Source organism: Ursus arctos, unplaced genomic scaffold, assembly GCF_023065955.2.
Source record: "Ursus arctos isolate Adak ecotype North America unplaced genomic scaffold, UrsArc2.0 scaffold_9, whole genome shotgun sequence".
NCBI lineage: Eukaryota > Metazoa > Chordata > Mammalia > Carnivora > Ursidae > Ursus > Ursus arctos.
In genome coordinates this window covers 4,091,666-4,118,535 of record NW_026623111.1, presented here as the reverse complement: position 1 = coordinate 4,118,535, position 26,870 = coordinate 4,091,666, and positions in this window count along the sequence as shown.

Genomic DNA, 26,870 nt, shown 5'->3' with positions numbered 1-26,870 from the left:
CATTCTTTGGCCGGCACCTCTACGCACTTATCGGCATCTGTTCCCGTCACTCCTCCTTCCTTCTTGTTACAAGGATGGACACTCCCTTCTCTCCAAACTGGTGACTGACCCTCAGCTCCTGCCCCAATCCCATCCCTCCTGCCTGCCCCCAGCCTCTCCCTCCCTTCTGGATCATTCCAGTAGCATGCAAACCCGTGCCATTTATTCTTGCTATCTTCAGCTGTCTTCTTGTAAAACTCTCCTTGCCCCGGATCCTGCAGCACCAGCCCCTCTCCTGGTCTCTCGGTGTTGTAGCAACTCTTTGCCTGTGCCAGGCTCTTTCCCTCTTGGACCCCCGCAGTCAGGCGTGCACCCCCACTGCCCCAGGGAAGCTGGTGCCTCAGGCTCACAGTGGAGACCACATTGCTCAGTACCGAAGTGTGAGTTAGTCTTAATCCTTGCTTCACTCCTTGAACCTGCTGCCTTTGACTCTGTCCTTTGAAATAGTGTCCTCTTGCTTCCAGGCCACTGTGTGTCCCCGCCCCTAACCATACTGACCCTTCGCAGTCTCTCGTCTTTCCCGTGCTCCCTACTTGTGGGCTCTCACGTGCCCAGGAAGCCATCCCCAGTCTCTCCCCTCATTACGCGGTACTTGGCACCTTGTGGTCTCATCCAGTCTCAAGACATTGAGTACTTTCCACAAGCATGGACGCCCCCATGTCCCTCTGTATCCTGGGTCGCCCCCCTGGGCCGCAGTCTTGTGTGTCCATCTGTTTGTGTGACCTCCCCCTGGGGTGTGTGATGGGCACTCAAACTCACCGTGTGTGAGCGTGAACTTGTCCTTCCTCATGCTGCTCCGCTCTCTTCCCATCTTGTCGATGGCGACTCCATCTCTCTAGCTGCTCAGACCAGGCGTCTCAGTCACCCTTGAATCCGACCTTCCCGCTGCCCCAACTTCAGGATGTCAGCACAGCCTGCTCGCCTCCCCCCAAATACATCCCTCTCCTAACCTCTCCTTCTCTGCTGCATCCACCCTGGCTCAGGCCACCACCTGCTGAGATCGGATTACAGAAACAGCCTCCTGTCCAGTCTTCCGGCCTCCACTCTTGCTCCCTGCAGTCTGTTGTCAACTTAGCAGCCAGAGTCAGGCCATGTCACCCCCTGTCAGAGACCTCCAGTGGCTCCCAGGTCACTCAGATTTCACCCCCCACTCCGACCCTTCCTCCCTGGTAGCGTCTGCCACTCCTCTTCTCCTTGCTCACCTGTTCCTGCCCCACTGGCCTCCATGTTGTTCTTAGAAACCACCAGACTCCTCTACCTGGAAGGGCTCTTTCCCCAAATACCCACATGGCCTCTCCTCTCACCTCCTTGCAGTTTGTCAAGTGCCCTTTCTTAGTGCGGATGGTGCCCTGTGGAGTGTTTAAGATCGCATCTTGCCCCCTGGGAAGCAGAGCCCGAGGCTGGGATTGGTGGGAATGCGTGTCTTCGAGCTGCAAGCCCGGGGTGGTGAGCGCAAGGGGAGAGGGAGCCACTGCGCTGCCAGTTTCTCAGCGACCTGTGGTCACGTCCAGCAGCAAGTATGTGCTCAGCACACTGCGGCTCTCCAGAAGGTGCACGGGGGAGGGGGGACGTGTTTGGGGGGGAGTCTGCAGGCGACAGCACGGGGGGCATGTGTCTGCTCACCTCTCACCTCCTGCTTCTCATTGGTCGCGGTCCACGCCCGGAGAGCTGATTCACTCACAGCTCTGGCCTCTTCTTCTGGCCCCTGGCTGGCCATTCAGAAGTCAGCTCCACATGTGACGTCTTCTCCATGTCTGCAGGTGTGGGGCCGGGCACAGGTGCGCACCCACCAGGAGGGAGGGGCGGGGGACCAAGCCACGGCCACGGGCTGTGGGCTCACACCTTGCTCTCTTTCCTGCCTTCGTTTTTCCTTGGAGCCTAGTGTCTGACGTACTCCAGAGTTTTATTTATTTCTGTGTTTAGTGTCTCCCTCTCCACTTGAAAAGAAGCTCAAGATGGCAGGATTATTGCTGCATTCCCTGCTTATTCCTACCGCTTACAGCAGCGCCTGCTCCCTCCTAGGTACTCCGTAAATATTTGTGGAATGAAGGAATGAAAGGAGATTCTGTTTCATCGACCCAAAGAAGATTCTCTTTGGAGTAGTTGATTGAGTGCTGTAGGGTTACGTTTTTCCCTGAGCCTTATACTGCTTCTCAATCCTGTGCTGGGGATAGCGTTTGTTTAGTCACATTGTTACGACTGTGGGGTGCTGGATTCTGTGTTATAGAGCCTACCTGCAGACGAAGCGCCCGAGGCTTCGCTGGCCGGCGCAGGATGGGAGGGTTTAAACCGAGCCGAGCTGCCTGCGGTAAAATAAATAAGGCCGTGTGTGTGGTGGGGGCAGAGAGCGGGAAGGAGCAGTGCCCAGTTCACAGTGCTGGCTGGGGGGGGGGGGCAGCACTTACCTTGTTGCTTTCCGTACTTCTTTCTCTGTCTCTCAACTGTCAGGCTCTTTTTTTAACAAGCATGCATTCCTTCTATATTAAACGTTTTGTTTCTAAATTTTAAAAAAATGTCCAGTTGAGGATCTGGAAAAATGACCCTCAGTCCTGAGTCCAGGCGAGGCCCTTGGGGTCAGAGGCTGCACAGGAGCCCTGGGCAGAGGGGTCACGCCATCCTTTCTCAGACCCTGAGTGTCCCTGGAGAGGTCATCCCCCTGGGCGTCCCGGGGGAGGCCGCCTGGGGCCGGAGCTCTGGTTCCTTCTGGAAGGGGCATCTTGGAGGCCAGCTTGTTTTCCAGTTTGCAAGGCTGCTCGCCGGCAACCTCCCCACTCTGCCTGTTACTCCTGCTGGTTTTTTTGTTTTGTTTTGTTTTAAATATTTTATTTTTTTGAGAGAGAGAGTGAGCATGAGAAGGGAGAGGGTCAGAGGGAGAAGCAGACTCCCCGCTAGGCAGGAAGCCCAATGTAGGACTCGATCCTGGGACTCTGGGATCATGACCTGACTGAGCCGCCCAGGCGTCCCCATGTTGCTCCGCTGTTAACACAGGCTGGACCTTTGATGTGGACAGTCAGGACGCCTACTCAGGTGGAGCAGGGGTGACATCGGACAAGTCACCTGGCTCATTCCCTGCAGGTCTGCTTTGCACTGAGCCTGGTGTGTGATGATGAAGACGTGGCCATGGCCCTTAGGGAGCTCATAGGCTAGTGGGGGAGACAGACACACACCTGGGTTCACTCCATGCTCATCTCCCACAGGGTAGGCACTATGTAGGCACTGTCCTAGACGGGAGGGGTCTGGAGTCCCACAGGTGGGCTTCCTGGAGGAGGTGTTGCCTGAGCTGAGTCTCTGAGGCATAGCCAGGCAGATGGGGGGGGGGGAGGGAAGTTGGGCCAGAGGATCAGAGGTGTTACAGAGGCAGAAGGCAGGCAGTGAGTAAGGGGCCGCTTTATCCCCTGGTGGAAGGAGGTGGGGTTGAGGGTAAATAGACAACACATAGAAAGGGGGCCCAAGGTGGGGCTCAATATTCAGTATCCTATCCCCCTCTGGGGGTGGGGGAGTTGGGGCTGGGGCAGGGCCTCCAAACTTGAGCTTGCTCCTTGACAACCTTGATGAGATAGACCAGACACCTTTATCCACTGGGACAATTGACTGGTCACGAATCACAACTGGCTGCCGCGTAAATTGTGCCAGGTAAATCACCAAACCCTGCGAAGCAGTGTTATGTGTCCTTGGACCCTCGGGACTGCATCATACATAGTGCATTGCTCTAAGGGAAATCTAGGACTCAGATGAGGGTGAGGGCAGGAGGGGGGTCGCGTGAGTGGGGTGAGGGGCAGGAGGGAGACCTGGTGGCTGGACCATCTGGACAGAGGGACGGAGTGACCCTTGGCGACAGAGGGCAGAAACAAGTACCAGGAGACGCGTGGAGATTTTCTGAGTTCGGTCCAAATCCTTGGGTTTTTAAGTGTCAGTCCCACGTATCAGAACCAATTAAGAAGATTTTTAAAAATACTGAAAACATGCTGAACAATTCAGAAAATAACTAAAAAGCATCCATGAGGCCCCCCCCATTGACACTACTTACGGTTTTAGATTTCTTTCTAAAATAGGAGGCGGGGTTTTGCTGATGCCCCTCCCCCTCCCTCCGCCCCAGAAGTGACCGCTGCCCCCGAACTGGCGGTCCTCATTCCCATGAGGCTTCGTACTTACGCTGTGCTGTGACGGTACTCGGTTAAGGTGGCCAATATTTGTACCCCAGCATAAAGCTCTCACACATCACTGCTGAGCAAGGGGCCGTGCCTCAGTTTCCCGGGGCGGCTGTAACCACGGACACAAACCGGGGCTCACACACTGGGAATGTATTCTCTTGCAGTTTGGGGTCCAGAAGCTCCGAATCGAGGTGTGGGCAGGGCTGGTTTCCTTCGGAGGCTGTGAGGGACGGCCTGTCCCAGGCCTCTCCTGGCTCGTGGGGGTTTGGTGGCATCCTTGGTGCTCCTGGACTTGTGGAAGCATCTCCCCCTTCGCCGCCTTCGTCTTCACGGGGTCTTCTCCCTGTGTGCCTGTGTCCAGATGTCCCCTTTTTGTAAGGACACCAGTCATATTGGGTGACAGTCCCCCTGCTCCGGTATGACCTCAGCTTAATTAATTACTCCTACAATGGCTATTTCTAAATAAGGTCGTGTTCTGAGGTCTCAGGGGTTAGGACTTCAACCTATAATTTTTGAGAGGACACAAGACAGCCCATCTTGGCTGGTTATTACTGTTACTAACCTCACTGTTTCGCTGAATTCCCTCTCCATCACACCGCTCCCCCATGCAGACTGGAAAATGGGATGTCCCAGGTGCTGTGCCTGGAATGCTGGGATGAGTGAGGGAGCAGGGCAAGGTGGGGCCCCAGCTCTGGCCCTGCTGTTCACACTGCACCTGAGGCAGCTTGGCGTGACACCCCGTTTTCTCATCAAGTAAGACAGAGCCAAGCCCCGCTTCCTCTCCCCTGGGGTGGTCCTGCATGTCCCCTCCCTGCGAATGGGCTTTGTAACCCCAAGAGTGCTGCCTGTGGGTCACTCATCCTGGGTCAGAAGCCGCCAGAGCCTTGGGCATTGAGAAGGGGAGGCCCGCAGGGACAGGGACAGGCGTGGGGCGCTGAGGGCTTGAGCTGAAGACGCGTCTCGGGAGGATTCCATTTCGGATCCACCATCGTTGCACAGATCCGAAATGATGGTGTGACAAAGACCAGGAAGACAGTGAGCAAAGCCTGGCTCCTTCCCAGGAGTGAAGTCTCTGGGCTTTCTCTGGTGAGAGCAGCTCCTCAAAGGTTTCCGGGGGAGAGAGGAGTGGTCCATTTGCTAAGTAGACCAGAAACAACGTCCATCACTGCTGCTCTGTTAACTTGCTCGTGTCGCTGTCCGACGGGCTTTCTCAGGGCCTCATCTATAAGTCAGGAAACACAAAACATTTAAATTGCCCTGAGGTTTTAACACACTTGAGGCAGCTTGCTGGAATCAGAACACGGGTTCCCTGACGTCCAGCAGCTACTAGAGGGAGGGATCTGGGCTGGGGAGAATTGAGCGATCCCTCCGCTGTGTAGAGCCAGCCTGTCCCGTGCTACCCAGCATGACTGCTCCGTTCGCCCCTGCCATGAGCCTGTTAGATGTGAAAACTCCTCCTGTGGGCCGGCTTGCATTCCCTTCGCATTTAAACATGCACAGGGTTTAGGGGTGAACAGGCCAGAGTTCCAGTCTCAGATCTGTGTGTGACCTTGGACAGGTCACTTGACCCCTTCACCTGTCACCTGTGAAGCGTCTCACCTGTGAAAGGGGGGCACGTGGATGGCACCTTTCGGAGGGGAGGAGACGATGCTCAGTAAAGTGACAAATGCCTGGCACAGGGCTGGCGTCCAGAGATGGCCAGCCCTCTGGGGACACTGGGAGCCGTGCTCCTGCGAACAGAAGTCCAGCTTCTTCTGGGTGTTCGTTTCCATTCTGCCTGCAGTTTGCTTTGAGTCAGGGCCAACACTCAGGACAGGGCAGGGAGGCATGTGCAGGCCGTTCCCGCAGCCTGTCTGCAGTGGCCCCTGTGGGGACAGCCACGGATGTAAGCACCGCCGTGTCCACACCACAGGACCCTCCGGCAGTCTGTGGAGATGGGAAGCTGTGCCTGGCAACAGGGTGAGCCTTATGAATATGGTGTTGAGTTTGAGAAGGCAGACTCCAGGGTATGATTCCGTTTACGTGATGTTCAGCTGACAGGCCAGGATGGGCTCTGGGTTTGGACGTGCAGTGGGGGCGCACTACCCAGCCCAGCAAGGCCACCATGACACCAATGTCAGGATCCTGATGACGTCTGGCACTTACTATCAGGAAGGGCACAGGGGCCCCTGCGGGCCCACTGTGTTCTGTTTCTTGACGTTGGAGGAGGTCCCCAAGGTTATAACCGCAGTGAACTGGATGCCTCCATGTCACACGCTCCTGTGTGTGTGTCACAGTGTGTCGTGGATTCAGATGTGCCCCCCGCTAACTTGTGTGCGGGAGTCCTAATTCCCAAGACCTCAGAATGTGACCTTACTTGGACATGAGTCTTTACAGATGTTCAGGTTAAAGCGAGGCTGTTAGGGTGGGCCTGCTCCAGGGTGACTGGTGTCCTTACAAAAAGGAAAAGTTGGGGCCGGAGACAGACCTGCCCAGGAGTGCACCCCGTGCCGGTGAAGGCAGAGGTGTCCAGGCCCAGGGCGAAGGCCAGAGACGCCAGCAAACCCAGCCCCTCGAAGGGAGGTCTGGCGCGGATTCTCCCGCCGCCGGCAGAAGCCACCACGCTGCTGACGCCTTGATCCGGAACCTCCAGCTGCCAGGGCTATGGGACCATAAGGCCCTGTCATTGAGGGCCCTCAGGGGTGGCACTTTGTTAGGGCAGCCCTGGGAAACGAATAAACACCGTGGAATAGGAAAGGGGGAGAAAGCACCTTGCATTCAAGCATTGGGCCAGGGTACTTCTGATGTGGGTCACAGAGGACAAGGGACCTGTGCCCCCAACCCAGATCCCTGTGTCATTCTCTCTGCCCCTGTTTTGGGCAGCGAAGCCCTGAAGAGACCTTTGTTCCCCAGGAAAGGGCCACAGTTGGTTTAGAGAGGAGCCCTCAGGGGTGACTCCCGGGTCAGTGTCACCCAGTCACCCAGAATTCTGATCTAGGGGGTTAGAAGCTGCTGTCTCCACCCCACTCCCCATCCCCAGTGAAACGAGGGGCGTCTGCTTAGCATCACCCACGTCGTGAGCGGGTTTAGACATTGCTCCTAACAAGCTCCTCTTAGAGCATCTCGGGAATGAGACCTGGGCCTCCGGCGGAAGGAAGTACATCCGGCCCTGAACACAGGCCGTGGTGGTGACGGGCGCCTCTGGGTGCCGTTTATAACTGGTCATGGCTGGGGGCTGGGGGCATCGCTAGCTCCGCCCGGACGGCCCTCGGCCCCTCGGCAGGGGGAGACTGGCAGGTCCTGGAGGCAGGGAGACGTGGCTGCAGTCCCAGATCACCACCTGTCGCTGCGCCCCTTTTGGGGAGTTCCTCTGTCGTCGTTTGCCGGGACCCCCGTAACAAAGCACCCTGGGTGGGGGCTGACACAGCGGACATTTATTCTCTCCTGTTCTGGAGGCTGGAAGCCTGAGACCAAGGTGTGGGCAGCTCAGTTCTCCTGAAACCTCTCTCGTTGGCGTGAAGATGACCGTCTTCTCTCCGTGTCCTCACGTGGTCATCCTCTGTGCGTGTCTGTCCTGATCTCCTCTTCCAAGGGCACCTGCCATACTGGTGGGCCCACCCAGATGGTGTCACGACGACCGTGTGTGCTCCTCGTACTTCTGAGTGCCCAAGAAAGGGTGCGGGCCAGGCTTGGTGCCACCCCCAGACGCCCCTCACTGCCCTTCCTGGCCCTGCGCCGGCCCCAGAGGCCGCCCTCAGACTTGCTGCGGGGCCAGCCAGTGGGTGCACCAGCGGGAGCCTGGAGGGCACCCAGAGAGGGCAGGCCGAGTCCCCTTCATTCCTGCCTGCCTGGCCCTGGTTCTGGAGGTGGCTGTGCTCGCCTCCCGGGGCCACGGCTCCTGCCCGGTGGCCCCTCCCTTAGTGATGACCTTCGGTTTTCCCCAGGAGTCATGACCCTTCCTGCTGTGACCCTGGAGAAAAACACCTTCCCTGTGTGTTCCTCACACCCAGCCCGGGGCTGTGCAGGAGCCCCTTTCTGAACCCTCGTCGTTCCCCTCCGAGCCAGGGACCCATGAGTCCCGCGGCTCCTTCCCGAACGCCGTGATTCTGGAACCACCCCATGCCCCGCGTAGAGAGGAGGTGTTTAGGGAACGTTCCCTCAGTCAAATTAATGATTTTCAAAGGGCCAAAAGCCCTGGGATTAACGTGTTTTAAAAATGCAAAGTTATATGATGATTCATATATTATTCATCCGCGGAGTCTTAGAATTGCTGCCCGCAAGCTCCCCGGCTTTCTGGGGCCTGCGTTGTTTTCCGCAACGAGAGCGAGTGTCCTTTCATGTCCTGGTCTCGCTTGTCTTTGCCTGGGTTTTCTGTCTCACCCAACTGACTGAGGAGGGCGGGACAGAGGCTTTCTGAGCGTAAGAAACCCCACAAGGCTGAGGGAAGCAGGGAGTCCGGGTCTGGCCTATCAGGGGGTTGTGGTGGGCGTGATGTGGAGACTTCGTGGCGAGAAGAGGCACCCGCTCCTAATTCAAACAGTAAAGGCACAGAAACACCTCCCAGTCCGCCTGCCGGGCCGTCTCCAGCGTGCACTTTCAGCAGGGCGATAGGGCCGGGGCCCCCTCTTGTCTCAGGACCCCACAGTGACCCCCTCTTGCTTCTAGAGCGAGATCTGAGGCCTTCGGAACTGCGTGCCTGCTCACTGCTCCAGCCGCGGGCTGCTCTTCTCCTGCCAACCGCGTGCAGACCCCGCCCTGAGCTCTGCGCGGCTCCCTCAGTGCCTTCCGCCGGTCCACGCCTCTGCCCTGTGCTCTCAGCCCGGGATGCCGTCGCCGGAATCAGAACAGTCCCAGTACGAAGCAAGATGTCAAGTATGGAAAGAAGGAAAAGCTTATTGCTGCGTGAGTTAGTGAGACCTGCTGCAGGGAAGGCTCTGGTCCCAGGGCCCGAGTTCCAGAACCGTGGACAATGCCTGGCCCTCTCCGGCCGCGGGCCCCTCCCTCTCTGCCCACTGACTCGGCTGCCTTCATGGTGGTCCATACTCTAGGTGAGAACCTCTGGCTTTTGACTCAGACAGACATGGGATCCAGTCCCAGCCCTGCCCTGGCCCTTGCTAGCCATGGGGACCTGGCCAGGTCCCTCCTGGACCCTCAGTTTATTCCTCTGTGAAATGGGGTGAGGAGGCTGAGGGAGGGGACTCGGGAAGGCCTGGCCTGTGGGTGGCACATAGGACTCAATCCAGAAATGGCCCTCGCTGTTATTTTAGGGCTGGACTCTGATACCTGTGTTGGGATAGGACCTGTTTTCCGAAGTTGGGATAGTAGGGTTCTTGAATTGGAAGCTGGGCTGGGGGCCATAGTGAGCCACCGACTATGAATTTCAGGCCTGGGGGACGGTCGGTTTCCATCTGTTCCCAGAGCCTGTGATGGGGCTGGGCTTGCTGGCGGCGAGCAGCGGATGCCCGGACACAGCAGGGTGACTTGAAGGCTCTGCCCCGGCCAGCTTGCCCTCCAGTGGGGGAAGCTGACATGCACACAGACAGTGACAACATGGAGTGTGTGTGGGGGGGGTGCTGTGGGAGGATGGGGATCGCCACTCTCCTGAGGATGTGGGTGGTCAGGGCAGGCTTCTTGGAGGAGGTGATGGTGGATGAGCTTCAGTGAAGCAGGGGGGTAGGAACGAGTTAGCCAGGGCAGAGGGGCTGGGGAGTGTAAGCTAGGGAGTCACCTAAAAACTCAGGCAGGATGTACGGGGGTGCCGGGAGAGGGGCGGTGGGAACTTCCAGCTGCTTGGTGTCCAGCAAATCCCTTCCTTTGACCCATGCTACTTCCCAATGGACAAACCAGAAAGGGTGAGGCTCGCCGGGCGAGAGGGTAAGTGTCCCACGGCCCCGGGTGAGCACAGGACAGAAACCGGAGCCGTCCCTCCAGGTGGAGAAAGGGGGCTCTGGTGTCTCTCCCTCTCTAACAAGGGCACAGATCCCATCCCGGGGGGTGCCACGCACATGACCTCATAACCTGGTGACCTCTCAAAGGCCCTGCCTCCAAAAGGCCCCACTCTGCAGGGTAGGGCTTCTGTGTGTGAATTTTGGGGGCATAACTCCGTTCCGGACAGAGGGAAAGACCTGACTTCTGGCCCATTTGTCTCTAGGCTTCTCAGAGCACCATGAAATTCACTTTCTTGTATATTTGAAATTTGCTTATTTTACCAAACGTGATCAGCCACTAGGAAACTCATGCCCCCCCCCCCCCCGCCCCGCTCCCCCTCTTCCCTCGCTTGCTTGCTCGTCACCCTGCTGGTTTGCAGCACAGATGAGAGGAATTGTTCACCGAGGAAGTCCTGTGCTTCTAGAGGATAAAACACCCTCTAAATGCACATTATTGTTATTTTTATTACAAGCATCAGAGCAAAACCACCAGTTCAAAAGAGCTAATTTAGTTAGATCAGGCGTAAGTACTACTCCAGTGGAAAACTCATTCTCCTTTGCGGTATTTTCTTTCGGGTATAAATCAAGAGAAGGGCTTTAAAAATATTTTCAGTACAAATGTATTTCAATCATCTGGTCAGTCACCTCTTAGCGCGCTTACCTACCGGGCCGCCATGTGATTTCCCCAATTGACTGGCCCGGCAGCCCTGCAGTCCTCCCTCCTTTCCTACCGTATCTGATTTCGCCAGTTCCAAAAGCGAGTGGGGAAGAGCACCCACGACCGCAGGCAGACCCACCCCTTGTGGGCTTGGGGAGTGCTCTCCTAGTTTCACATGGGGGCGCCAGGAGCATTCCCTCTCCCCTCACGGGTGCCTAGCCAGAATGGCTCTCCTGGGCCACATGCAAGTCTCAGGTCCTCCTGTGGACGGCAGCACACCTTCCAGCAGGACCGTGCAGGAGCCTGAGCCCTGGGGCAAACGCTGCTCCTGCTCGTGGATCCGCCTCTACCTCCCGCTAAAGCCCCATCTCCAGCCAGCGCCATGCACGAGAGCCAGCCCGTGGTGCGTGGGAGTCACCGCGGCCCGAGCCCCTGATGGGCATGGAGACCGGAATGAGCAAGATGGGGAAATGCTGAAGGTGACGGTGGTAATCCATAACGTGTGGCAAAGAACACGTCATATAAAAATGACCATCGTAATGGTTTTTTGAGTTTATGGTTCAATAGCATCGAGTAATTTGCATCATGCCACTGTCTCCCCACCCAGCTCTGCGAGCTCTTCATATTGCATCTCCATTGTTGGGTGGGCCTTGGGAGTAACAGTGCTCGGTTTTGGTGCTGCTGCTTGGTCAGCGACCCAGACCTGCAGGATTCCAGACTTGCCAAGCCCTCTCCTCTTCTTGGGGCTCCTGCTGCTTGCTCTCCCCTAACTGCCTAGAGCTCCTTGCTCTTTATTGCTTTGACATGAATGCTCACACTGGCATGTGGGACTCTTGTCAATGCTGGGGTACTGTGCATGTCTCAGATTCAAGGCCCCTGTGGGACCCTCTTACTCTTGAATCCAAGTCTTGAGCTCAGGGCCCTTGTGGATGGCCCCTGGAGGAAAATATGCGTCTGGGGAAGCCAAGTCACGAGCTGTCTGCCTGTGCATCACTGGACAGCAGAAGCCACGGGCAGATCTGCATGGCTTTTGGGGTCCCTGGCTCACCTGCCCGTACCCTAACTGGGGGGCGGTGGCTAAGACGGGGCTGGACAGACGTGAGTCTCCCACAGTGGACATAGCAGGGAGCATGAGACTCACTGTTGAGAGAATGGGGTAGAGTTTCTGAGACATTCAGTGCCTCCTTCCAAGCCCCCCGGCGAATAGGAGATTGGTCAACAGTTGAATCTTTCAGTTGTAAACGTGGACAGCTTGTCCCTGACCAGGACGCAGAGCTGCAGGGCGTGGGTGGGTGGATGGCCGGAAGAGGGAGGAGGAGCGTCCTGACGGACATCAGTGGGCTCCAGACAGTTGGGGAGAGTAAGGAGTGAGGGGTGGCCAGGCGGGGGAGTGAAGGTCTCTGGGCAGAGCAGAATACCGGCCCCCGAAGATGTGGGACCATATTGCCTCATATGGCAGGGAGCTTTGCAGAAGTGAACAAGTCAGGGAGCTTGAGATGGAGAGGTTGTCCTGGATTCCAGGTGGGGCCAGCAAATCACAAGCGTCCTTACAAGAGGGAGATGTGAGGTCGCAAGCGGAGGTCAGAGACGGATGGGAAGATGCTGCCCTGCTGGCGGGGATGAGCGAGGGGGCCGGGGCCCTATGAGTGGGAGCAGACCAGGACTCTCCTCCAGACCCTCGGAAGGGACCCTCCCCGCCAACCCCTTAATTTTGGACTTCTGGCCTCGAAACGTGGGAGAGAATGAATTGTTTGAAGCCCCCCAGCTTGCGGGGTTTTGTTGGGGCTGCCCTGGAGTCCAGTACTACTGACGGCACACACGGTGGTCCCTAACCACCACCGTCCTGTCTGAACCTGGAGACCCCTCTCACTTGTCAGGGCAGCATTGGCTAGTGTCCCCTGGATGGCGGGACTCTTCCCGAATCGGGCAAACATGACGTAGACAGCGGGGGAAGCTGTGAGCAAAGGAGCAGAGTTTTGTGACGCTTGGCCGGTGGAGCCAGAGAGCCGCTGGGGTCACCAGCAGTCAGCCAGCCAGGCCTGTGGTGTCAGACAAGGAGCAGGTGAGCAACGGGGAATCGGCAAGGTGGGCACGAGGCAGGCTCCCCAAGAGAACGATCAGATGTGGTCGAGAAAGGCCCCTCCGTGGTGGCTCTATTAGCCGGGGTTCTCCAGAGAGACAGAGCCAACGGGGAGACACATCTAGGAAAACAGCCACGTGAGCCCAGTCCTCTTCGTAAATCTCGTTCTGGATGTTGGCTCACACGATGTGGGCAGCCAGGGGGCCTGAGCGGTGTGGTTCGAAGGCAGACCCGTGAGCTAGCGGTGTTTGCTCAGTCGGGTCTGCAGTGCCGAGCACGGGGAGACCGGTTGCAGGGATCAGTGTCTTGGCCCGAGCGCAGAGAGCGAATGTGCCCTTCCTCCACCTGTTTGTTTGGTCCGAGTCCCCCCTGGAGTGGACGAGGCCCACCCATCTGCTTTCCTCAGTCTGCCAATCCAGATGCCGGTCTCTTCCGGAAGGTCCCTTGCAGACACACTCGGAGAGATGTTTAACCAGCTTTCTGGGCATCCGGCGGCCAAGTCAAGGTGACACATAAAATTCAGCCTCTCAGGGGGACTGTCAAGAAAACACGACACGAGGGACATTGTATTGCGCTGTCACAGGACTTTGTTGGAAAAATCACCCCGGAAAACGCCCCTGTAAGCCTTGACTTCCATTGGGCTGGTCCTTAAAGTCAGCACTTTGTTCCGAGTGTATCTAAAGTTTTGTTGCGTTGGGCTGATGTAAGTTCGTGCTCAGAATTCCTGGCTCCACTTTTTGTGACACTAACACATACACGCTCGGAAGGGCACGTGTGGTGAGGACAGAGCTCTGTGCTTTCTCAGCCCGAACATACCTGTGTCCCCTGCACCCCGAGCATGAAGAATGTTCAGCTCTGAAAGCCCTCTTGTGTCTTTGTTTTTGCTCACTGTTGTTTCAAAGGCCTTTCCCATTTGTCCCTACTACTTACCAGGACGTTCGGTTTCTGATCCCCGGGGATTCGTTCTAAGTGGCCTCTCTCCTGTACAGGTTTTATAGGGATGACAGGAGTCTCTGGCTCTAAACACGGAGAGGTGCCCTCCGTAAAGAAGGGCAGATAGAGTCCTGCAGATGACTCCGGCAACCTCAGAGTTTCTAGAAAAGATAAAACCAGTCCTCACACAGCGTGTCAGGGAGGGGCTCCAGGTGACGAATCAGAGAGGCTAGGAGGTTTTGACCCAGACAGTCTGGTTCCTCCAGATGGGGCCAGCCCTGTGCTGGGACTGACGGTACGGTGAGCGGGGCATGGACCCTGTGTGAGTTTTGTTTTTGTTTTTGTCTGTTTTTAGAGTGAGAGAGTGTGTGAGGAGGGGGAGGGACAGAGGAGAAGGAGAGGGAAAATCTTAAGCAGGCTCCACGCTCAGCACAGAGCCCAGTGTGGGACTTGATCTCACGACCCTGAGATCGTGACCTGAACTGAAATCAAGAGTTAGTCACCCAATCGCCCAATAGACTGAGCCATCCAGGCGCACCCCTGCCCCCCGCACCGTGTGAGTTTTCTGCGGTTGCCATAACGAATGACCACAAACTGGGCTGCTTAAAACAACAGGAAGTTGTGGTCTCAGAGTTTTGGGGCCAGAGTCCAGAATCAAGGTGTTGGCAGGGTTGGCTCCTTTTGGAGGCTCTGAAGGGGGAATCTGTCCAGGTGTCTCCTGGCTTCTGGCGATTTCTGGCAATCCTTGGTGTTCCTTGGCTTGTAGACATGTCACCTGATCTCTGCCTGTGTCTTTACATGGTCTTCCCCTCTGTGACTTGTTTTATGTCTCTTATAAGGAGACACTGGATTTAGTGTGCATCCTAAATCCGGAAGGACTTCATCTCGAGATCCTTCACAAAGTCCATCTGTAAAGACCCTCTTGCCCAGTAAGTTGTATTCACAGGTTCTGGGAGTTAGGACTTGAACATGTCTTTTGGGGGGACATGAGTCAACCCATTACAGACTCCACTGCATAGATCAGCCCTCAAGGTCTGGTGGGGCAGGGAGGACAGGCACCCCAAGAATCAGGCCAAGGCACGAAGTTGTGCCCCTCTGAGCGGGAGCTGTGCTGTAGGGAAGGAGGGAGCGCAGGGGAGGAGGCTGTGAGAGTGGAAATCCTGGTGAGGGAGCCTGTGAGCAAAGGCACAAGGAATGGGGGCGGGGGGGGGGGGGCTGTCACCCAGTGGGAGGGTGGGGAGCTTGCAGGGTAGAGGCTTCTGGGCTGGCTCTGCAGTGACAAGCTGGGCCCAAGTAGGGGGGGAGGGGGAGGGAGTGTGGGCTGGGCTTGACCCTGACTGTTACCCCCTTACTTTACATAATAGGTACAACCTCTCTGAGCCTCAGTCTCTCCATCTGCACAATGGGGATGACGAGAGCAATGCCCACCTCACAGGGACGTTGTGGGGCTGATGAGCGTGACGAGGGCAAGGTGAGAAACACTCACCTCTCGGTCACTGGCCATTTCACCTTGTGCCAGCAGCTGCCACGAGCGGCAGAGCAAAGATGCTTAAGACGCGGTAGGTGAACGAATGAAGGGTGAAAAATCAAAGGCCCACGGAAACACATTTCTTTCTGTCTTAAAAACAGACTTATTGAGGGACACTTTATACATCATAAAATCCGCCCGTTGTAAGCCCCTCGGCGACTTTCAGTACACTTACAGATTTGTGCAGCCATCTCTCGACCCCTGGTCACCCAGCCTGTGCTCGATGGCGGCCACTCCCCACCCCCACCCTAGGCAGCCACCGATCTGCTCTTGGGTTCTATGCGTTCGTCTTTTCTGCACATTGCAAATAAATACAGTACGTAGACACACGATATGTGGTGCTTTGAGTCTGGCTCTCCTGTGCTTGGCGTGTGTTTGAGGTTCCTGCGTGTTGTGGCACGATCATTCATCCCTTTCTCAATAAAACAGTACTCGCTGCATCCGGCACAGTTTGTTTTTCCATTCCTCAGCTGTGGACAGTGGGATGGTTTCCAGGGTGGGGCTGGTACGAATGATGCTGCTGTGAGCAGCCACGGGCACGTCTTGTGTGGAGGTTCTGGGTCTCTTGGGTGGATGCTTAGAACAGAGTGGAGCGCTCTCACGTCCCCGTGAAGTGGGCACTGCTGTCATCAAGTCGATCTCACCGATGAGGAGAGCGAGGCTCCAAGATGTTGAGGGTTGCACAGAGCTCCTGTGAACTTTTTCAGAAACCATCAACTTGTTTCCAGAGTGGCGGTGTCACTGGACGTTCCGCATAGTGGTGTGCATGGTTCCGTCCTTCCCACCGGTCCTTCGTTGTGACCACCTGAGTGGGCGTGCAGTAGTCAGTCCCTGTGGTTTTGATTTGCATGTCCCCAGTGACTAACGATGTTGAACATCCTTGAATGTGCTTGACCATTTGTCTCTTCCTTGGTGGAATGTCTGTTCACTTCTTTTGTCCATTTTTCAATGGCTTTTTTTCCCCACCTCTCATCATTTTTTTTTTTTTTAAGATTTTGTTTATTTATTTGACAGAGAGAGAGAGCAAGTGAGCGAATGCACAAGCAGGGGAAGCTGCAGGCAGAGGGAGAGAGAGAAGCAGACTCCCCGCAGAGCAGGAAGCCCGATACGGGGCTCAATTCCAGGACCCAGGGATCATGACCTGAGCCAAAGGCTTAAAGCGACAGAGCCCGCCAGGCGCCCCAACCTCTCGTCTTCTTAAGTTTTAAGAGTTGTTTATATATTCTAGATCTAAGACTTTCCTCACCGCACTGAACTGTCTTGGCACCTTTGTCAACGATCCATTACCCTTAACTGTAAGGGTTTGTTCCTAGACTTTTCATTCTGTTCTATTGGCCTGTACATCCGTCTTCCCACGAATTCCTCCCTGTCTTGATTACTGAAGCTTCGCTGTAAGTTTGAGATCAGGTAGTGTAAGTCTTCCAACTTTGTTCTTCTTTTTAGATCTTAAAAAAAAAAAAAAGATTTTATCTATTTGTAAGAGAGAGAGAGAGTGCAGGGGGGAGGGGCAGAGGAAGAGGGAGAGAGAATCTCAAGCAGACTCTACGGGACTGGATCTTACAACCCTGAGATCATGAGCTGAGCTGAAATCAAGAGTCAGATGCTTAACCAACTGAGCCACCCAGGTGCCCCTGTTCTTTTTAAACACTGTTTTGGCAATTCTAGTTCTTTTGCATTTCCATATAAAATATAGGATCAGCTTACCGATTTCTACCTAAAAGCCCAATGAGATTTTTTTTTTTTAAAGATTTTATCCATTCATTCAACAGAGAGAGAGATAGCCAGCGAGAGAGGGAACACAGGCAGGGGGAGTGGGAGAGGAAAAAGCAGGCTCATAGCGGAGGAGCGTGATGTGGGGCTCGATCCCGGAACGCCGGGATCACGCCCTGAGCTGAAGGCAGACGCTTAACGACTGAGCCACCCAGGCGCCCCGCCCAATGAGATTTTGATGAGGAATACATTCAACCTATAGATCTATTTGTGGAGAACTGCCATTTTGACAATATTGAGTCTTCCAATCCATGAATATGGAATGTTTCCACATTTACTTACATCATCTTTAATTTCCCATGGTGACGTTGGTAGATTTCCATGTAGGTCATGCACCTCTTTCGTTTAATTTATTCCTAAGCATTTTACTATTTCTGATGCTATTGTGAATGGAATTGTTATCTTAATTTCATTTTTGGATTTTTGTTGCTAGTATATACAACTACAATTGATTTATGTTGTATCATGTGGTCTTGCTCAACTTTTTTATTGGTTCAATAGTGTGTTTATGCATCTCTGGGGATTTTCTATGTAAAGGATCATGTCATCTGTGAACAAAGATAGTTCCATGTCTTCATTTTGAATCCAGATGCTTTTGATGATTGACTTTGCCTTATTGCCCTGGTGAGAATCTGTGAATAAAAGTGGTAGGAGCAGCCATGCTTGCTTCTTTTTGATCTCAGGGGGGAAAGCATTCAGTTTGTCTGTTGTCACCGGCACGCACAATGGTAGCTGTAGCTGTGGATATTTGCATTGTCCTCTGCCGGTCTGAGGATGTGCCTTTCTTCTTCAAGTTTGTCAAGAATTTTTATCATCAACGTATACTGAACTTTTTCAAAGGCTTTTTCTGCAACATAATCATGTGATTTCCCCTTCTTCGTTCTATTAATATGGTGCATTACATTAATTAATATTTGGATGTTAAACCAACCTTGCTTTCCTGGGATAGATCCCATTGGGTCATGGTGTAGAATCATTTTTACATGTCGATGGATTCCATTTGCCGATATTTTATTAAGGATTTTTCTTTTAATTTAATAAGGAATAAATGAATTGGGAAGTGTTACCCCCCCTCCATTTTCTGGGAGAGTTTGTGAAGGCTTGGTATTCTTTCTTCTTTAAATGGTAGAATTCACCACTGAAGCCAAGTGGGTCTGAGCCTTTCTTGTGGGAAGATTTTAAATTCTTAACTCTGTTTCTTCTTTGCAGCTCTATTTAGATTTCATGTTTCATCTGAGTCAGCTTGGTAACTTGGGTATTTCTAGGAACATGTCCGTTTATCTGCATCGTGTGTTTTGTTGGTGTTGTTCGTGGTGTTCCTTTATAATCTCTAACTTCAGGGTGTTTGGTGATGATGCCGCCTTTGTCATGCTTGATTTCAGTAATTTGTGTGTCTCTATTGTTTTTTTCTAACTAAAAGCCTGTCAATTTTGTTATCTTTTTAAAGAACCAGCTTTTGGTTTCATTGATTTTCTCTCTCGCTTTTCTGTTTTCTATCTCACTGACGTATGGTCTCTTATTTATTTGCTTTCTTCTGCTTGCCTTGGGCTTAGTTTGCTCTTCGTTTTCTAGCTTCTTTAGGTGGAAGCTTTGATTACTTAAGACCATTATTTTTTCTGATGTAGACATTTGAAGTTACAAACGCCCTGCTAGGCATGGTGTCGACTGCATGCCAGGGATTTTTGTATATTGCAGGGATTTTCACCCACTTCAAAATATTTTCTAATTCACTTGTGATTTCTTCCTTGACCCTTGAGTTACTCAGAAGCGTGTTGTGCAATTTTGAAATATTTTGGGCTTTCATGGATCTTTCTGTTGTTAATATCTGATTGAATTCCACTGTGGTCAGAGATCATGCTTCTTGTGAATTCAGTCTTTTTACGTTTATTGAGGCTCATTTTATGGCCTGGCACATGATGTGTCCTGGACAATGTTCCCTGTGTGCTTGGAAAGAAGGCGTGTCTGAAAGTCACTGGGTCCACTAGACTGTATGAGTCGTAGTGTCCTCCAGTCCTCTGCATCTTTGCTAATTTTTAAAATCTAGTGGTCCTACCAGTCATCATGAATGGGGTATCAACACCTCTTCTGATGCTGTTGTCAAATGGTCTGTTTCTACTTTTAATTCTGTTTAGTTTTTGCTTCATATATTTTGAGGCTCTATTATGAGGGGTGTGTACATTTATGATTATTATATTTTCCCGATAGATTGGCTCCTCTATCGCTATGAAATATCCCTCTTTGCCTCTAGTAATATTTCTTGTCTTAATGTTTGTTGCATTTGATATCAAGGTGGTCACTCCCAGCTCTCCTATGGTGGTTGTTTTCACAGTTATCTTTGTTTCATACTTTTACTTTCAACCTGCTGGCTTGCATCTTTGAATCTAAGATTTGTCTCTTGTAGCTGGTGTACATTCATATCTTGCTTATTTATCCAGTCTGACAATCTCTGCCTTTTGATTCAAGTGTATAGACTATTTACATTTTAAAATTAATTAAATTAATTTACTTTAACTAATTAAATTAAAATTTCTATTACATGATATTGACATTTTCCATTGTGCTGTTTTCTCCATGTCTCCTGAGGTTTTTTTTTTTTTTTAATTGTTGTTGTCTTGTTCTTCTGATTCTCCTCTACTGCTTTCCTTTGTGCTAAAGAAATGTTTTTAGTGTCCCCTTTCAATTCCTTTTGTAAAAAACAGTATACCGTGGATGATTTTCTTAGTGCTTGTTTTAGGGACTGCAAAAATGCATTTTAGCTGTCTCAGTCCACTTCAGATTAACACTAGCTTCCTTCTGGTCAAATGTGGAAAGTGCACTCCACCCTTCCCCCTTCCTTGTGCTGTCATTGCTGTATATCTCATGTCTTTCAATGCTGTAAACCCAACAGTACAGCATTATAATTACTGCTTACGTCTTTTGTAGAATTTAAGAGAAAAATTAAGAAAAATGTATTTATAGAGTATTTTATATTGACTCTCATGTTTACCGTTTCTGCTGCTTTTTATTTCTTCTTGTGCATTTAAGTTACCATCTGGCACCAGTTCCTTTTAGCCTAATGGACTTCCCTTTAGTATTTCTTTGTTTATCTGAGAATGTCTTTATTTCACCTTCAGTTTTGGAGGATAGTTTTGCTGGATATAGAATTTTTTGTTCACAGTTTTCTGTTTTGTTTTTTGTTTTGCCTTTTAGCACTTTGAATGTATCATTCCACTGACTTCTGCTGTTGTTTTTTTTTTTTTTTTTTTTTTTTTTGTCTGATGAAAAGCCATCTGTTAATCATATTGTTCCCCAATACATGAAGAGTTGGTTTTCTCCTGTGCTTCTTTCATGGTTTTGTCTTTCAATGGTTTGATTATGGTACGTGTAGGTGTGTATCTCCTATGTGAGTACACATGGCCTTAGGGTCAGCTACGAATCTGTGGCTGGCTTGAGCCATTTAAGCTACTTGGGATTTGTTTAGTTTCTTAGGTGTTTGGTGCCGTTTTTCATCAATCTGGAAACATACTGGCCATTATTCCTCATGGTTTATATTTTTAGTCCCTTTCTATCTCTCTTGGGGCTCACATTACACATACAGTTGTGCTTGATGTTGTTCAGTGTGTAGGCTCTGTTTGTTTTTGCTCAATCATAGTTTTCTCTCTGTTCTTCGTAGTAGATAATTTTCATTATTCTGTCTTCAAGTTCATGGATTCTTCTGCTATGTCAAGTCTGCCACTGAGCCTCTCCAGTGAACTTTCCTCATTACTGCATTCTTCAACTCCAGACTTTCCGTTTGATACATTATTTCTTTTTCCTTTTTGAGAATCTATATTTATTGATTTATTATTGTCATACTTCCCTTTAATTCTTTGATTGTGTGTGTGTATAAAACAGCTGCTTTGAAGTCTTTCACTACCAAATCCTACTTCTGGGGACCCCTGAGGACAAAAGAATGTTTTTTTTTTTTTTTGTCCCCTCACCATAGGTCATATTTTCCTATATTTTTGCATTTCTTACTTTTTCTTTGGATAAAAACTGGATATTTTGCAATATATTGCATCAGCTCTGGATTTTTATTTTCTTCCAGAGGTTATTTCTGATTTTTGCTTGTTCATTTGTTTGTTTTTTGAAGAAACTTACCTGAGCTAAATCTTTGAAATCTATCTACCTTGCTGTGTATAGCTGCTGGTGCTGGTTTTTTTTTTCTTTTAATTTTTTAGTTTTTATTTGTTATTTATGGCTTTTGTACCCGTGTGTCTGCCTGGCTTAGAGATTAGCCAGTATTTGATCAGAGGTATTCTCGAATACTTCGAGTTAGTAACCCTTCTATCCTCTGTCAAAGACCTTTGTGTGGGAAGAGGAGCACATTCAGAATTTAGGCATTTTCAAAACTGCCTGGCTTTTGCTTTTCACTGGGCTGCTCGTGTTTCCTGTGTGGGTACACATGGCCTTAGGGTCAGCTAGGAATCTGTGGCTGGCTCGGGCCATTTCCAGAGGCACACAGTCTCAGCCATTCTATACAGTCTCCAAGACGATCATTTCCACCGGCACTGCTGCTAGGTATGGGTGCTGCCCGTTGATCCAAAATGAGTGAGTCCCTTCAGCCCTGGCATTGCAGCTGCTGTGCCCATGGCGACCCTTCCCTTCAGAGTCTCTGAGTCTCCCCAGCTGGGAGGGTGCTATGGGAGCAGCCTGGGGGCTGCAGACTCACTGCTTCTACCTGAAGTGCAGCAGTTTTCAAGCATGAATACTTCTTAGATGGTTGCATGCCCTTGGATGATTTCCAGCATGTGGAAATGGCTGCTTTTGTCAATTTGTGCAGTTTTATAATAGATTTTTGGAAAGAGCATTTGCCAACCTCCTCACTTGGCCACAAGTCAAAGTTCTGCCTCCCCAGAGTGCATTTGTGACTGGGAACATGGGGCAGAGCTGAGGGTGCTTGGAGGGATAGAGGAAGGGGAGAAGTGGCTGTATATGAAGCTGTAAGGGTTGGTTGGGGTAGATGAGACTTCATTTAGCAGAGGAGGAAAATGGCAGTGCCCACAGGGAAAGGAATTTTTCCCAAGTTCTTGAAGCTCAGTTAGTAGAGAGCTGACACTGGAACCCGGCCCTCCCGATTCCCAATCCAGTGCTCTTTCCCTTCTGCCAAATTTCTTCAACAATTGTTATTTAGAAGTCTGAATCCCTAGGAGTTTTCAGTGTGGCAGATCCATCCATCCATCCATCCATCCATCCATCCATCCATCCATCCATTATCCATCCATCCATTATCCTTCTTTCCAACCATCCATCCATCCATCTTCTTTCCATCCTTCCATCCATTATCCTTCCTTCCTTCCTTCCATCCATCCATCCATCTTCTTTCCATCCTTCCATCCATCCTTCCATCCATCCATTATCCATCCATCCATCCATCCATCCATCCATTATCCTTCCTTCTATCCATCTATCCATCTTCTTTCCATCCTTTCATCCATCCATACATTATCCTTCCATCCATCCATGATCCATCCTTCCTTCCTTCCTTCCTTCCTTCCTTCCATCCATCCATCCAAATTCTTTCCATCCATCCATCCATCCATCCATCCATCATCCTTCCTTCCATCCATCCATCCTTCTGTCCTTCTTTCAGTCCATCCATCCATCCATCCATCCATCCATCCATCCAATACTTATTAAGTACCTACTGTGTTCCCAGCACTGTGCTGTGCTCTGAGGCTAAGTAGAAAACAAAAACTGACACAGCCCCAGTGTCATGACCCTCATAGTCTCAAAGTGGGGCACTAGCCTCAGGAAAGGGCCTTGCAAGATCTGTGTTGAAGAAGTACCCCATGCTTCTCTGTTAGTCTTAATTAAGGCAATAGCCCCTTCAAGGGAAAACAATGAGTTTTAATCAATCTCTAAGCTGAAAACCCTCAAAACATGATTTCAATCAAATAAAATTTGTGGAAAATTTTATTTGTGAAAAAATTTAAGTGTGTAAAGTATTTAAATAGCAAAGTAAGTTGTCATATTTAATAATTTGGTAGCAAAAATTTTGATTTCTGAAATGAATCTTCTTTTTTTTTTTTTTAAAGATTTATTTATTTATTTATTTAACAGAGATAGAGACAGCCAGCGAGAGAGGGAACACAAGCAGGGGGAGTGGGAGAGGAAGAAGCAGGCTCACAGCAGAGGAGCCTGATGTGGGGCTCGAACCCAGAACGCTGGGATCATGCCCTGAGCCGAAGGCAGACGCTTAACTGCTGTGCCACCCAGGTGCCCCCTGAAATGAATCTTCTGAATGAAGGCAAGCATACTGTGAGTTCTCTTTCAAAGTATTTATTAAAATGGAAGGCTCTGAAAACTCCCCTTCCAGACAAATCTATAACCCCAAGGCCCTTGGCCTTACACAGAGGGAACGTTGCGGAACGGCATGGTACTTAGACACTTGCCAGCTGCTTGCGGCTGCCTGTGCTATGCCAAGGTGCCATATGGAAACTGAAAAATTCAGGAAAGAATCCGGATGCTTTGTCCACATGACAACAAATGGATATTTGGAAATGAGATTTTGGACTATATCTTGAGTCATCCTCTGGGAATTCCTAAATCCAACCTCAGAGGGATTAATGGAATTTTGTATCTCATCTTTCCCTCTTCCTTCTCTGTTACCCCCACTCCCCTCGGATGATCTCATTCCATAGTCACATCCAAATCTATCTCAAGTCCTGATTCTGTCCTGGGCACCAATTCCAAAGGCCTCTGGAGCCTCCCTGCCAGTGTGCCAGTGATGAGCAGGGCTCACCGAGTGTCCCTGTGCTCCTGCGTCTGCCAGACCCCCTGGCAGGTAGGTCAGGCCGTGAGCCTGGGCTCTGGCCGACGGGCTGTGAGTGATGGCAGGGTGCTCCCAGGTCCAACCCCACCAAATGTGCTGTGTGGTTCTCTGGCTTCTCTTCTGCCACAGTGACCTTGCAGGCTAGGTGTTCCAAATGGCGGAGCGACGAGCTGGAGGGGAGGTGCCTGACCTGCGTCAGACTCTGTGAATGAGTGCAGTGCACCTTTCTTGGGTTCTTTATGCCACTGAGACTTGGGGTTCATTTGTTACTGCAGCCCAGCCTGGCCTAGCCTGACTAACAGCTCCGAGATGTCCCACAGACACCTTGGAGACAACACGTCCAAAGCCGAGCATCCGCCTTCTTCGAATTTGTTCCGTAACTAACTCTGCAGTGCATCACTGCGGTCCCAGGTGCTTCTGAGTCTCTTCAGAGAGGCTTGCAGGGGAGGGGCCCACCTCCCTTTCCTCCTCCCCGCTGTGCTTGCTCACCTCGTCTTCTCTCACCTGGACCCATGCCGTGGCCCCTGCTGGCCTCCCTGTCTCTTTTCCAAGCTCTGGCTTTCGGGAGCTGCCAGAATTACCATTCTGAAGCACAAATCTGATCATGTCGTTCCTGTTCTTGAAAGCCCTGGAAGGTTCTCTTTCACCTTGGAAGAAGACACAAGCCTGGAGCTTCTGGGCCTGGCTTCCCCCCAAGTCTTATGGCCTTGCCCTGTGTGGCCAGGCTGCTTGCCCCTCCCTGTGTGGGTGGTGGACCTTTGTCCTTTGTCCCGTGCAGGTCCTACACTTTGTGTTTTATTTCATCTGGGTCCCGGCTCATCCTTCAAGACCTGCTCAAATGTATTTTTCTCTTTGCCAACAGCTCAGGCAGAATAAATTCTCCCTTCCTCCTTCCGCTGCTCTCAGCACACATTTCCATAATAGCCTGCATTCACCAGGCGCTTGTGCCGGTGAGCAGGAGGAAGGAACTACAGGGTCAAGAAGTTGGGGCGGAAACTGAATTAGTCAACGTCAAACAGATTGTTAAATCGCAGAACTTTCCTGTCCTTCTTATGCACGCCCCACATGAGTCGGTGAGAGGGGTAGCGAGCCAGCCGCAGGGCTTAGACCACAGATGTGCTTCTGGGGAGCACCTCACGGGGCTCATGTCTTGGGGATGTCATAATGTTGTCCTTCACCTCACTTTACAGATGGGGAAACTGAGGCCCAGAGATGGAGGAACATGCTTGCTGGGGCCTTTGTGCTGCTGGCAGAGGGTGGCCACCTGCCCCCAGCATTGGTGGGACTTGCTGCTCAGATCCCGGGCCTCGCCCTACGAATGAATACACTTGGGGGATGGTGGAAGACTTCCGAGGGGATGGTCATGGACCATCCCCAGTGATGGATGAGATGCGCGTCACACAGACCTACAGCGGGTTATTCTGTCGCGGTCCCATGTGATGACCTTCCATCAACGTGGTCCAGGTGCTCTGCTGAGCATTACACAGACAGTCCTTGCCCTGTGCGACAGCCTATGACCCAGGTGCCATGACTGTTCTCGATGGATGTGGGAGACTGAGGCACAAAGACACTCGGTGACTTACCCAGGGACCTGCAGGGTGGTACCTGCGTTCAGGCCTCAGCCTTGCTCCCAGCCCCCACTGTGAGCTCATCGCCCCCCAGCATGTACCCAGCACACACTGACCATGACAGGTGCTGGCAAACCCCGCCTCTGGGGCTGCACAGCCGCTTCTGAAACATGATCCGTGGCCCCTGTTCTACAGACCTGCCCTCGCTGTGTGCCCCAGCCCAGGTTATTTAGCCTCTCTGGGCCTCAGATGCTTTGCTTCTAAAATCAGAATAACTATGCACCAAAACGCTTGGCCCATGAAAAGTAATTGGCAAATACTGCCCTCCTGCCACCAATTCCAGTGATCCCTGGTGTATGGTGCCTGGGGGGATCTTGCTTTCAGCCTTGAGGATGAGTTGGAGGAGAAGTGGGGCCCACAAAGCTGACTGTATGCCTCCTTCCCCCCCTTTCATCCTGTCCCTCACAGATATTTACGGGGCTCCTATTGGGCCAGGGCCTGTGCATTCGGCTTCCTTGGAGAGACTCCTGGCCGCTGCCCTCTTTCCCAGCTCCCGGGAATCCCAGGGGTGGTGTCTGGCTGGTTGTAAGTTCCTCCTAAGTCTAGCCCTCCTCTCCTCTGCCCTGCCTACTGGAGTGACCAAAGTGGGCTCTGGCCCCTGCCGACTGATGGGGAATCCCTCTTCCCAGGGCCCATGGGGGCCACTTTCCAGGGCCTTCCCTGGTGCACATCAGATGACCAAGTACTGTAAGGCTCCAAGGAGCTGAGGGCCCACTTCTCAGCCACGCTGCCTCCCAGTAAGTGGGGGTGGTGCCTGCACTGGTCAGAGCTGGTCACTGCCCCACTCCCTGTCCCTGTAGTGCTTTATGTGTGTACACAGGTGGGGAGCAGTGGGGCTCGGGGCAGGCCCCCCTGCCTGTGCCTACCTGCCACGGGGGTTGGGTGGGCCACTGTCACTCGGGGAGCCCCGGTCTCAGTGAATGTCAGTGGAGTTGGTAATAGTCCCAGCCCCGTCCCAGCTTCACAGGGTTGGGGAGGGTCGATGCACATGGAAGGCAAGGCAGAGGGGCCTGGCAGAGAGGAGGGCGCCCAGGGCCTACCCCACTCCTTGCCGGGCTCTTCAGCCACATGCTTGGGGGCGCAGCCCGCCGCCACCCCTTGCTGCGGGCGGAGCCTTGGTGAGCCCCTCTGCCGTCTCGTGCTGAGCCGTCTCAAAAGGAGATGACGATGAAGCCCATCCCCCAGTCAACTCGGGGGGCCAGCAGGGTGACATTGCACAGTGCCCGGAATAGGGCGGGGCAGATGTAGGTGGAGCTGCCAGGGGGAAGGCAGGGGGAATGCTGATGTTGGGGAAGCATCACCAACTCCCCGGCCACACTGCATGTCCTTGACCTGTGTCCTTGAGCCACCTGCCCGCATCACTACGGCTGACCTCCCTGAGGCC